The sequence below is a fragment of the Haliotis rubra genome, unplaced genomic scaffold (genome assembly GCF_003918875.1).
Source record: "Haliotis rubra isolate DU_JTF1 unplaced genomic scaffold, ASM391887v1 Scf452, whole genome shotgun sequence".
In the NCBI taxonomy this organism is placed as follows: Eukaryota; Metazoa; Mollusca; class Gastropoda; order Lepetellida; family Haliotidae; genus Haliotis; species Haliotis rubra.
The window spans coordinates 156,971-169,417 of NW_025767138.1; the positions used below are offsets into that span (position 1 = coordinate 156,971).

Here is a 12,447-nt window from a genome sequence, read left to right on the forward strand (position 1 = left end):
GGCTTCAATTTAATAATTATTGAACGCTGAAATAACTGAACGAAAACTTGAAGCCCTGACCGAATCATGAGTTATATACTGACCGAATCTTCAGATTAAACGGTCCGCATAATGAGATATACGGTCCAGAATCCTGTGCTGACCGAATCATGCTATATACTGGCCGAATCATGTGATATAATGACCAAATAATGATATTGTATGAATCGAATCATGACATACACTGACTTAATCATAAGACATAGTGACCGAATCATAAGAGTGAGTTTAATTTTACGCCGCACTCAGCAATACATCTCGCAGTTCTGTATATAATGGAGTCTGGAGCAGACAATCCAGTCATCAACACCATGAACATCGATCTACGCAATTGGGATAAGATTACATGTGTCTACCAGGTCTCCGAGCCTGACAACCCGATCCCGTTAGTCGCCTCTTACATGGCTGAAATTTTGCCGATGTGACTATAAATCTTAAGTCACTCACTTTAGTCGCCTCTTACGACAAGCATGGGCAACTGAAGACCAATTCTAACCCGGATCCCTGCTGGGGGGTAAATCTTACAACAGAAAGTCAAACTCTAGTCTGTCTCACAGTCCCTGAACCACATTATTTTCCCTACTGCCTAGCCCTCTCTGCAGTGCTAAAGCCCTAAATAAAGCAAGTCTAGATTTCCTCAGGTTCTGAATCTCTGGTCTTCCTGGGGTTCCTTTGCAATGTAAATGGGCTTGTTTGTTACCATCAAAATTATATATATTCAGAGACTAAGCGTTAGTCTAAGTCAAACTCATGTAGTGTGCTCTACATTATACATTCACGTCAGTCAAAAGTATGGATGTTATAATCGTAACTAATCTAAATGTATTACAATATTTTTTTCCATAAAATATGTTTGATCTTTGTCAGGATTAATGGAAAAATTTAAATTTGAAATTCATGATTATCTTTATGAAACTATCATGGATTGTGTGTGATAATGTACACCCCCAAATTCATTTTGATAGTTGAATCAGCTAAAGTGTCAGCGATAAGTTTTGTGGACGATGTAGGATAAGCATCCTTTGGGGCCCAATGGAATTGTGAACAATTTAAGGTACGGACATTTTTATGAACACTTAAATGAAACACATCAGACATATTCGGTTTCTAACACCCGCTTGCATACAAGAACAGTAACATAAGTGAAAAGGGTCGATATTCCAAAAGAAAATCTAGGTGAGAGGACGTCCATTATCTAAGTTGTCCTTAAAAGAACGCGATTGTACTGTCTATTGTCATCTAAGAGTTCACCCTTGGTCAATAACTCCTGCATGTTAAGAAATAGATCTTGCGCAGGTTGTAAGCATATTTTAGTGTTGTATTTATATTTTGGTATTTCATGCGTTCAAAATACGTCTGGTTGAGAAACTACAAAGAATATTTTTTCTAAAATAAATATGTCGGATAATTTCATATATGTTTCGGTTATGCAGATCAAGTGCGCAATAACACTAGCAAGTATTTATCATCCGATTCGTCAGTTGGAATCCTAAAGTTTTCCTTAAATCAAATATGAAATCTGAATCATGAAATTGAATCATGAGGTACCCGAAACTAGAGATTATATTGACGGAATGAAGAGGTACGCGAAGCTTGGGATTATATTGACGGAATCAAGAGGTACACTAAACTTATGATTATATTGACAGAATCATGAGGTACACAACACTAGAGATTATATTGACGGAATCAAGAGGTACACGAAACTTGGGATTATATTGACGGACTCAAGAGGTACACGAAGCTTGGGATTATATTGACGGAATCAAGATGTACACTAAACTTGAGATTATATTGACAGAATCATGAGGTACACATCACTAGAGATTATATTGACGGAATCAAGAGGTACACGAAGCTTGGGATTATATTGACGGAATCAAGATGTACACTAAACTTAAGATTATATTGACGGAATCATGAGGTATACTGACCAGAATCTTAAGATAAATCCCCAAAGTTTTAATTTTAAAACAAATTGGTAATCGAGGATTGTGTGTGCCCTGCTTTGAACGGTGGTGTTTTAAACGTATCCTAGTTTGGTGGCTCTCGACGCCGGTACCTTCCTTTGGTATAGTCCCTTTAGCGCTCAAGTTATCATAGACGGGACGAGAGACAGTGTGGACACTGATAGGTCCCTAGTACCCTATATTCTGGTAGAAAGGACCATTAAGGGAATAGATTAGGCATTACGCTTATACAGACAGTTGTTAACGCGCATAAGCGTGTTTGGGGAAATTGACTTAAGAACCAATCCTTGTTGGACATCGGTATTGTGGTCATGTGGTTGAAAGTATTTCACCTCAACTTTGATGGTGGCACCCGTGAAGATCTGGGTTATAGTTGGTCTTCAGCATCCCTTGGTTGTCGTAAGAGGCGACTAACGGGATCGGGTGGTCAGGCTCGCTGACCTGGTTGACACATGTCATCGTATCCCAATTCCGTAGGTCGATGCTTATGGCGTTGATCACTGGATTGTCTGATCTAGACTCGATTATTTACAGACCGCCACCATATAGCTGGAATATTGCTGAGTGCAGCGTTAAACAACAAACAAACACACTATGAAGGCGCACCTCTCAACAATGGTCGGACTCCATAAGAATAATATCAACAGTGTAGGGTAGCCCTTGTGGCTCGTTCGTCACGTTTTTTGGTCAGGGTTTTTGTCCTGTATATGAAAGGTAGTGTGAACACCTTTGTCTCGCGTCGTGATACGGCAGATTTATTGCTAATATCGGCGTCACAACAATCTCATCAACACAGATCTTTGACAAGGTGTTTTTGTGGGCGTTGAACACTCTGATCAGCCAATCAGCGTCGAATCTGCTGCTTTGTCCATTCGAGTGAACGAAACATTCAGATATATTTGATTTCCTGATCTCGAAAACGAATATAAGTGGGGAGTTTCGAAAGAAAACGAAATAAAGTTGGACTGTGTTGTTTGGGAAATTTCATACACCCTGCCCTTGCGGTTGGGTTTTTCGTGGCTAAGCGTTAAATATCCGAATCGAGGTGGTAAAGAAATGATGGAGCAGGCAAACTTTCGCTCTGGGGAGCTTATGTTGTCCTGAAGAAAGGTATCGTATAGGAGCACAAGAACCGATTTGAATGAACTTTCAGAATGTTTTGCCCCTTGTCAATTTCATATACACTAATGGAAATACATACGGGAACTCATGAATAATAGTTATTTCATTTCTTCATTACACATACTTAACGTAAATACAAGTTGTCACGGGGATAACTTTTAATAACTCACAAATTCACTAGATAATAACGGACAAATTCCGGTAATAAAAATGGAATAAAAACTACCCTTCTCATTAAAAGGGAACTGAAACATCAAAAATCGAAAGTGACACTTTCAAACAACATTCTCTGAAACCAGGTCTTGGTCATCATAGGGGCGAGGCCAGGTCCCTTAAAACCGGAAGTATTTGTTGAGTGTGAAGGTCAAGGTCAATATTTAATTGGTCTAAGAACTAGTCGTAATACACCGTGTCCGGGCCGTCGCTGTGATTTCTTGTTACGTTAGGGCGTCGACAGTTTCAGAGTGTAGCAGTATATCCTTTATCGTTCTTCGTGACCACCCTGTTCTCCATGTTAGAGCAATATAGCTCCAGGTGATGTTCACTGAAGTTTAAGTGAGTAGGTGCACGCACGGTTTTAACAAATACACCAATATATTTTTTAAATATTTTGTCCTCATTCAGAAAACATTGTTTTGAGCATAAATTATCTATTCATTGTATTCCTTCAACAACAAAATCAACAATAATGATAAATAATAATTCACGTGGATATTCAGATGTCGCGTGCAAAGACCCTAAAAGGCGTTCTTTCTATGGGTGGGTCGTTGGCAAGGTATAAGATCAATTATCTCAAGTATTCACAAGTACATGTACTTTAATTGTTCCCGGGACAGGTAGATATATTATATTGATATCCTAACGGCGCAACATGTTTTAAGTTTTTCAGAATTTCTATGGATTTTGGCAAAGTTGTTATTTATTTTTGACGTTATTTTTAAATATTGAAACGATTACGAGTATTTGCGGATGCTGATCAATTTATTCCGTTCATATGCACACAGGTCAACAGCCCTGCGTGGCGAAATCAGCACTCTTTTGCATATTTACAACTTAGCATACTTCGTTTATTAAACTGATATGTTAGAGAGCTAACTACATTTGAAAGTTAATTCTGCCGTTTCGTCCATAGAGGAAACACAATAAAAGACAGACCACTCCATTGCTTTAATAATTTCGGTATGATTGTGTAGACTGTTTTATAGCTCATCCGGGACCCAACTTTATATTCATTTTCAAATTATACCTTTCATTTGCATATCTGTGAATAAAAACATCAAACGGAATACGCGTGGAATAGCAAGTCAGAATTAACAATTTGACACGTGGGGGAGTCGAAGCGTTATCAATGAAAATCATTTTAGAGTAAATATTTGATCAATTTGTCATGTTGAATTTGCGCAATAATTCGTAAAAATCACGCTACCCGAATTCCCAATTACCTGTCCAAATTGTTCCAAATTAGATAACATTCTTCGTAAAAAGGCAAACTTCCTTTCGCAAACCCTCAATAAGCCGTGAAAACACGATTTCCTCTCCTGTTCAGAGCGCCATGCTGAGATCGATACGCCACAGATTGTGGGGAAAGTTAGTGGATACTAGTAAGATGTCATCACTTTCCGTCCGTCCGTTCCTCCAACGCCTTGAGCCATGGCCGATGCACCAAGATGTGGCTGTAAGGATCAAGGTCTTTTCTTTAAACGTCACTCAAACAGAATTAAAATATCAAACGATCGAGCAGAATCGCCCTGTTTTCAAATTATCTCCAAGAGACAATATGAAGGTGTTTTTCAGGAAATTTGATATCATTGCGCGTGGACGAGATAACACACATCCAGAGGGAGAGAAATAATTTTCCATGCCGGGCAAAGCTCGTTTTAACTGACTCTGGCGATGCGGGGGCACGAACGACTGTGAGCCGGCATAATGGACGGCACAAAACGCCGATGACAACTTTGACGGCGACTCGTGTCGGCTTATTGACCGACAACCAACTCTGATTAGAGAGGTGACAATGATCTCAGAGAGAAGTTCGATTGCCGTCGGATGATTTCGGAAACTTTGGGCCACAATTTCTCAAAAGTCAACATAGAAATCGGATTTTGGATCTCTCGGAGCCAGTTGGACTTGCCGCTATTCTATTGTGTATTTATCCAATTAAGCTTCATGAGACGGTCCCGAGAATGTTCAAGTTCGCAAAGAGGAGAAAATGTCCCGCCTTCCGTTCTGAGAACGATGTTGTATGGTGCACTGTTCTGCTTCCATTGAGTCTCGAGTGCGGGGTTACATTGACGTGCTAATGCATATCCTCGCCAAATCACACCCCACATATCCACTTGTCCATTGCTTGATTCTTATGAACTCGAACCTGTAAAGTTACAATAGCTTCTCATACCAACTGATGACGTAGTTCTGTTTCTTTCTGCTTCATTGGTTGTTCCGAAAGTTCAAACAGGCTCTAAAACGAACGATGTTTTTGGGATACCTAAAAAACGTAAAATATCACGTACGGACGAGGAAAAGGTCTTGTTAATGAAATGTTTTGAAAGGCAATTATTACAAGAAGACCACATAAACCTTAATTAAAACTTTCATGCCATGCAGTTAATATTTACGTTTAGAATATACAAAAAAAAAATCGCCACTCATGTCATTTTCCGGTTTCCGGTTACAAAATTACGCCCTCCCACTAAGTGAAGTAACATTTTTTCTCACGTGGAATATACATGTATTGCCATTTTTACAGATACCTTAGATAAATAATTTAAAAGCAAATCATTCACCTTCTGTTACGTTAACCAACAATTCGTTTTCATCTTCGAATAAAATACTCACGGTAATAAAATATTATAGATAAAAAAGTTATCTTAGCATCGCAATAATAGACTGTTTTTTCGTGAAGGTACAACACTCCCTGTCAGACATTTCACGCTCTCTGCTTGTCACCTGACCTGGAGGCCATTCTCGTCTCGTTAAGGTTACGAGACTGTGAGAACGCTTGTACGTGACTTTGTTAAGAACGGTCTTACAACCACCGACTCGGGGACGGCCACTGTTGTAAAATGTGAAATATACATAAAAGTTTTAAATCATATGAGAAATTGTTTGTTCTGATAGTGTTGACCCTTTGCTACGTGGGTTAATCCTGGTGTGGATTTGACATGGGAAACTTACACATACGTTTTGGTTGAGTAGATGTGTTCGTTAATGTGGATATACGATAGTCGTGTGTCTGTGTGTCTGGCTGGCTGAGATACTTACTGGTAGACCCATTACTTGACCTTAGGATACGCACAAGCAACTGTCTTCTGTGGAAAAATATTGGCTGAGCATGTTCCACTCTCAAATTGTTGTTTCAACGTGCATGTGAGAAAAATGGATCTTCTCTATTTCCTATGGTTTGCTGCAACCGAGGCTACTCTACTTACTTACTAAACGGGTCAGGGGTAGCCTAGTGGTTGAAGAGTCCGCTCGTCACGCCGAAGACCCGGGTTTACGCTGGTTTTAGCAATATTCCAATAATATCACGGCGAGGCACACCAGAAATGGGCTTCACCTTGTGAAAATGATGATAAATACAACAGCGATGATGATGATAATGATGAACATATATTCACAGTATGATGATGATAATGATGAACATATATTCACAGTATGGGTATGATAATGATGGTAATCATAATCATCACCGTCATCCTCACCTTCATAATGTGCGAAACATCATCCAATCAACACGTCCACTCACTCACTCACTCACTCACTCCTCACTCACTCACTCACTCACCTTACTTAAACACGTCCAATGTTGCCTAACGTCTGACCGAATATCTGACCTGTGCGCTGTCTATATCTGACCACCTGTCGCCACAGAAGAAAGCCGCATCGCTAGGTAAACCTTGGTGTTTATTGGAAACGAGAAACTTACAAATATGTCTTTGGAGATATTTAAAACCAATTGGTCGTGTGAATATCGAGCTACGCCTTTACCGAATGGAATTCTGTTCGTTATCTGCAGAGCTCAGTTCGTGTCACTTATTACACGGATGTTTCCATGTACACCAGACCTTCGTTTCAACAGATTGAATCCTTGATGAAATAAGTTCTTTACGTTGTAGTTTTTCTGGGTAAGAAATGAAAGCATGAGTCTATAAAATCACCCCCCGGGGCACGTCACTGATTGCATCTGCTTTATGATGCGTTTCATGTGCATGGAACACAAGAAATTTGTACCATCAGTTCAGGATTTTTTTATATATTCGCCTTCAAGCAATGAAATAACTTTATAGATGTAAAAGTGCATATCTGAGTGCATGCGACTTTGCATATGCAAATATGTTCAGTTTATTACATGTTAAAACAACGTAACGGAAACGGATGACTGATGTAGCTCAATACAACGTACGGAGTAGTTTGCGTACAAATATTGTTTTTTACGTCTCATTACAACTGCGAATGAACATAACATAATTATGTAAATCTGCACCAGTGAGCCTTTCTACAGGTAGCATGGTCATTATCATCATCATTACCACCACCACCATCATCAGCGTCAAAGGGCGGTGGGGTAGTCTAGTGGTTGAAACGTTCGCTCGTCACGCGAAGACCGGAGTTCGATTCCCCACATGGGTACAATTTGTGAAACCCATTTCTGGTGTACTGAAAAGTAGCTTCATATAAACTGTGGAGCATACACCTATGTTTGATGGTGACTGTGAAAGAAATGATTATTGAATGGTGATGGAATCGATATGGGTATCATAGTCTGCAATGACTCGGGGACTATTTTCAGCAAGGTGATTTAACCTTTGTATAATGTTTGTAATCTTTTGTTCACAACCAACGTATACCTTCTCGTGTCCAGCTGTACACTATATTTTAAAACATATATTTCGCTGATAACTGTTTCACTGAATGTTGTTTACAGATCTGCCTGTGTCATATCGGCACGGGGCGGTGGGGTAGCCTAGTGGTTAAAGCGTTCGCTCGTCACGACGGATACCCGGGTTCGATTCCCCACATGGGTACAATGTGAAGTCCATTTCTGGTGTACCCCCGCGTGATATTGCTGGAATATTGCTGAAAGCTGCGTAGAACCATACTCACTCACTCCCATATCGGGAGCCAAAACAGTGCCTGATTTTATGAGAAACAATCACGCCTTCGGGTGTCCTGTCACGCAATCAGCTAAGTGTAGGTGTCTGACTACTTGATCGAGCCGTCTCCTATTCAAACGTATAGCGAGTGAGTTAGTGAGTTTGGTTTTACGCCACCTTTAGCAATATTCCAGCAATATCACTGCGGGGACACCAGAAATGGGCATTATATATATTGCACCCATTTGGGGAATCGAACCCAGGTCTTCGGCGCGACGAGCCAACGCTTTGATCACTAGGCTAACCAACCGCACCGTAATGGCAAATGAAAGTGTACACTTATTTATGTGTGTATGCTGGTTAACTATGGACCAAACTCGATATGTGCGTGCGAGCGCGTGTGTGGTTGTTTTAGTAACGTTTTGGGCGATAGGTTTGCAGTGTTTTGGCGACTGTTTTCAATCTTGTAACGTTTTGATAGCGCTTGTTCGTTTAAGGTCGAGGCTTATGCGTTAGTTCTTCACGGCGAAGACCAGGATCGGTACAATGTATGTGTCTCTCGCCGTGATATTGCTGGAATATTGTTAAAGGCGACGTAAAACCATATTCACTCACTCATTTGAGGCCAAATCCAGGGAAGACGTGCACACGTTTTCAGCCCGGCCGTTCAGACTACTGAGCACAAATTCGAACTCGGCATCTCTACGTCACTTTTTTGCATTTGTATTCAAAGAAATGCAGAGATTGTTTTTGCGCTTCCTCTCAGATATCTGAGAGACGTTTCTTTTAGATGCTGGTGCCATAAAAAGATGTTTCTAAATGTGTAAGTTTCAAGCCTTCATTAAAGACAACTAGCGTGGGGTGGTAACCTCTTGTTCAGCATAACATAATGGAAGGAGACAGACCTATGTCTTTGCTTCGTATTGTTCATTGTTGGTTCTCATATTGTTTATTGTTTCCACCGTCACGTGGTATATTGTTCATTGTATTATGTGGAATATATACGTACCCACAATGCCATTCTGTCTGAATCCGAGGAAACAAAACACAACCACACTCTGTTTTCATATTTTATTGTCTTCATACGTACGACATTGATAACCCGTTATAAATCATTTCAAACGTACAGACATACGTCATATTAACGCCTAAAGACTATTAACACAAAAGTTATTTTACATCGGACCATTAATTCGTGAAAAAGCAAATTTCATAGCATTTTATTTTGTGCTCCACCCAATCCGACAGCTGTATGTGAATTTTAGCTACAGGATTAACTGCTCTTGGCTCCATGGCGTGGTTCGTGTGGGATACAACATGACAGGCTTCACACGTTTAATTGGTCATATTATCATGGCGTGATAATTTATAGAAAAAATCATTCTTAATTATTACCACAACAAGCAATATATTAGGATTCAGATATTAGGAAAATATAAATATAAAATATCAGTTTCACCAGGATCGGTAATAGTTTTAGAGAAAGACACCAGTCTTAAGTAATAAAGCCTCATCTCACAGACTCACTATCAAAAAAGGTATAAGATACGTCCCCATTGTTTAACAAGACTTTGTCTATGTTTATGAAGGGTGCCACCGGTAGGGCAGCATACGCTCAACTTTTCGTGAACACCTGGTATCATCACTATTTCATAGTGATTCATAAACACATGCTCTGTCATCGTATCGCATAGTGACAATCACTTGATCGTCTGGTCCAGACTCGTTTCGTTTACAAACAACATCGTACAGCTGTAATACTGCTGAAACAAATATACAAATGTATACTCATGATATAGGCAATCGACATTGCTTTCAGGAGAGATTTCTTATGGATGGGAAAGGGTTTTGTGGCTTCCATTTGAAAGATGTTTCTACATAAATCCTTAGGTAAAAAAATGTCATTATTCATTGATAACATTAAAACACGAATAAAACGCTGGGAAATGTAGGACCCAGTTTGAGCTGTGTTGCACTGAACTGTGAAAGCCTAATGAGCCATTGTTGATGAATGTGAGAGTCTGGGGTGTATACAAACAGAAGCGACAAATCGGTTTCCATATCCATAGGAAATCTCTACTAAAACGGAGCCAATTGTACAATTCCGACTGTATCGTAAGAATGTGTTATCACCATTAAAATAATGACTAGGTGTTCGCGAAAAGGCAAGCGTATCCTGCCCCACCGGTGGCAACAGTCATAAACACTTGCAAAGGCTAGTCAATTGATCACCTTAAACAATTCGGGAACGTATGGTACAAGTCAAAATATCGAATTGCATCGGGCAGAATTTTTGTCACTGATGCATCAAATTTGGAAATATCCTCCACATGTCTTCCATAAAAGGCCTTGAGTGTTGTAACCTCGATCGAACAACGTCTGGGCCACAGCCGTATGACACTCTTTGAGTGAGTGAGTGAGTGAGTTTGGGTTTACGCCGCTTTCAGCAATATTCCAGCAATATCACGGCGGGGGACATTAGAAATGGGCTTCAGATACTGTGCCCATGTTGGGAACCGAACCCGGGTCTTCGACGTGACGAGCGAACGCTTAAACCACTAGGCTACCCCACCGCCCCGATGCTCTGAGAAATATTGGTAGAAACAACAGTGTGGGGAGTATATTGTGTCATGTGCTGCAGATACAATTACTCGTGTCGACATCTGCATCCCGTGTAGGGTACATGTTGCTGCAGATGCAGGTAAGACTTTTCACTGTCCTCACCACAGATAATTAAACAATATTGAAACGAGTTTGTCTCTGATGCTGATTTGACTAATACTAACATGTACACATCGTCATCCTCTAAATTATCTGAATAACATATTTTTCTTAATATTCTTTATAAATGAAATAAATTTCATACGCACATATATTACACACATGTTCAAAAGGATCATCAGATATGTACTCCTATTTACAAATACACTTATCACATTCATATGATGAAAATCAGTTTTGTGCATTGTGTAGGAAAATAGAAATCCGTATTAAAAATGGAGAAGTATATTGTATTAACATTCACGACTTGTCTCACATAAGTGTGAGGTTACATGTCAAGGGGGAAAGAGGCGAGAGAGATGTGTGAAAGTGTATATATTCTCTCCCCCCCCCCCCCACACACACACAAATGCTCTCTCACGCCACACACAGACACACTCACTCACCCTAACACACACTCACTCACTCTAACACACACATCCTTCCATAAGGATCCGACACCATACAGAATACTTCCCATGTGTGTCCATTCTCTGAACCCAAACGATAAGGCGTTTATGTGTGTTCACGTCACTCCACCTGAACCTGTCCGGAGAGACACCCCTGAATCAAGTCTGTGACAGCGAACAAGTCCCATGTCCCGAATGATTCGTAAATATAGTCCCAGGTGAACTGGTCCTTCCTGTTTATTTGGTCGCTGCTTCTTTTCATGTGACAGCGATATGATTATGACAACTCCATGGCTTTGACGTTTTGATTGGCACAAAAGTATGTGTTTTACGGGTAAGGTCGTGTCATTCATAATAAATATTTTGTATTACCCAGGACGGCTGACAAAATATGACCAAACCCAGTGTCCGTTGGATTCATCCTTACAAGGCTTTATTCGTGTTTTTAGCATAGATGGCCTTTGGTAAATAAAACAAGGTTGGCGTGTAGGATGACTAAACGGTTTTTCACGACCCTACTCAACATTGTTTGTTTTGACTCATCTTCGAACCTTTGAGAGATGCGACAGTCGTTGGCTATTTTTCAAATAATGGATGATGGTACAATCGCTTCTGTCGGGTATTCGTTTATACCTCGTCCATATTAGTGAAATCTTCACATTGACATGAACGCAGAATGACCATGGGTTATCAGAAGTTGCCTTTTGGTAGATGTAACCTCTGGCAATCGTCCGGAAGACACGGTGTCTGGATTAACTGGGTCCGAGATGCGACAGTCGTTGGCTATTTTTCAAATAATCACATTGACATGACTCCAGATTGACCATGGGTTATCAGAAGTAACCCCAGGTGTAGACCTCTGGCAATCGTCCGGATGACACGGTGTCTGGATTAAAGGGGTCTACGGTACTGAGGTTCCACCGTGTAGATGCAGCTATATCCCGTGTACACCTGCTTCTGCGTGACGGTTCGGGGCGACGAGGTTGTTGGCGAGCAGTGGATGCCTGAAACATGAAAACATATGTTCTAAAATTTTAAATTTGACTATTCAAG

At 40.3% G+C, this 12,447-nt stretch overlaps 1 long non-coding RNA gene across 1 annotated transcript; it reads right to left on the bottom strand.

Moving 5' to 3' along the window:
- Positions 1-5,095: 5,095 nt before the first annotated feature.
- Positions 5,096-11,321, bottom strand: LOC124289949. Its single transcript, XR_006901798.1, has 3 exons — positions 10,830-11,321; positions 8,827-8,834; positions 5,096-5,106 (listed from the first exon to the last, which is right to left on the bottom strand). It is a non-coding gene; the product is annotated as an uncharacterized LOC124289949 (long non-coding RNA).
- Between the last annotated feature and the right edge of the window lie 1,126 nt (positions 11,322-12,447).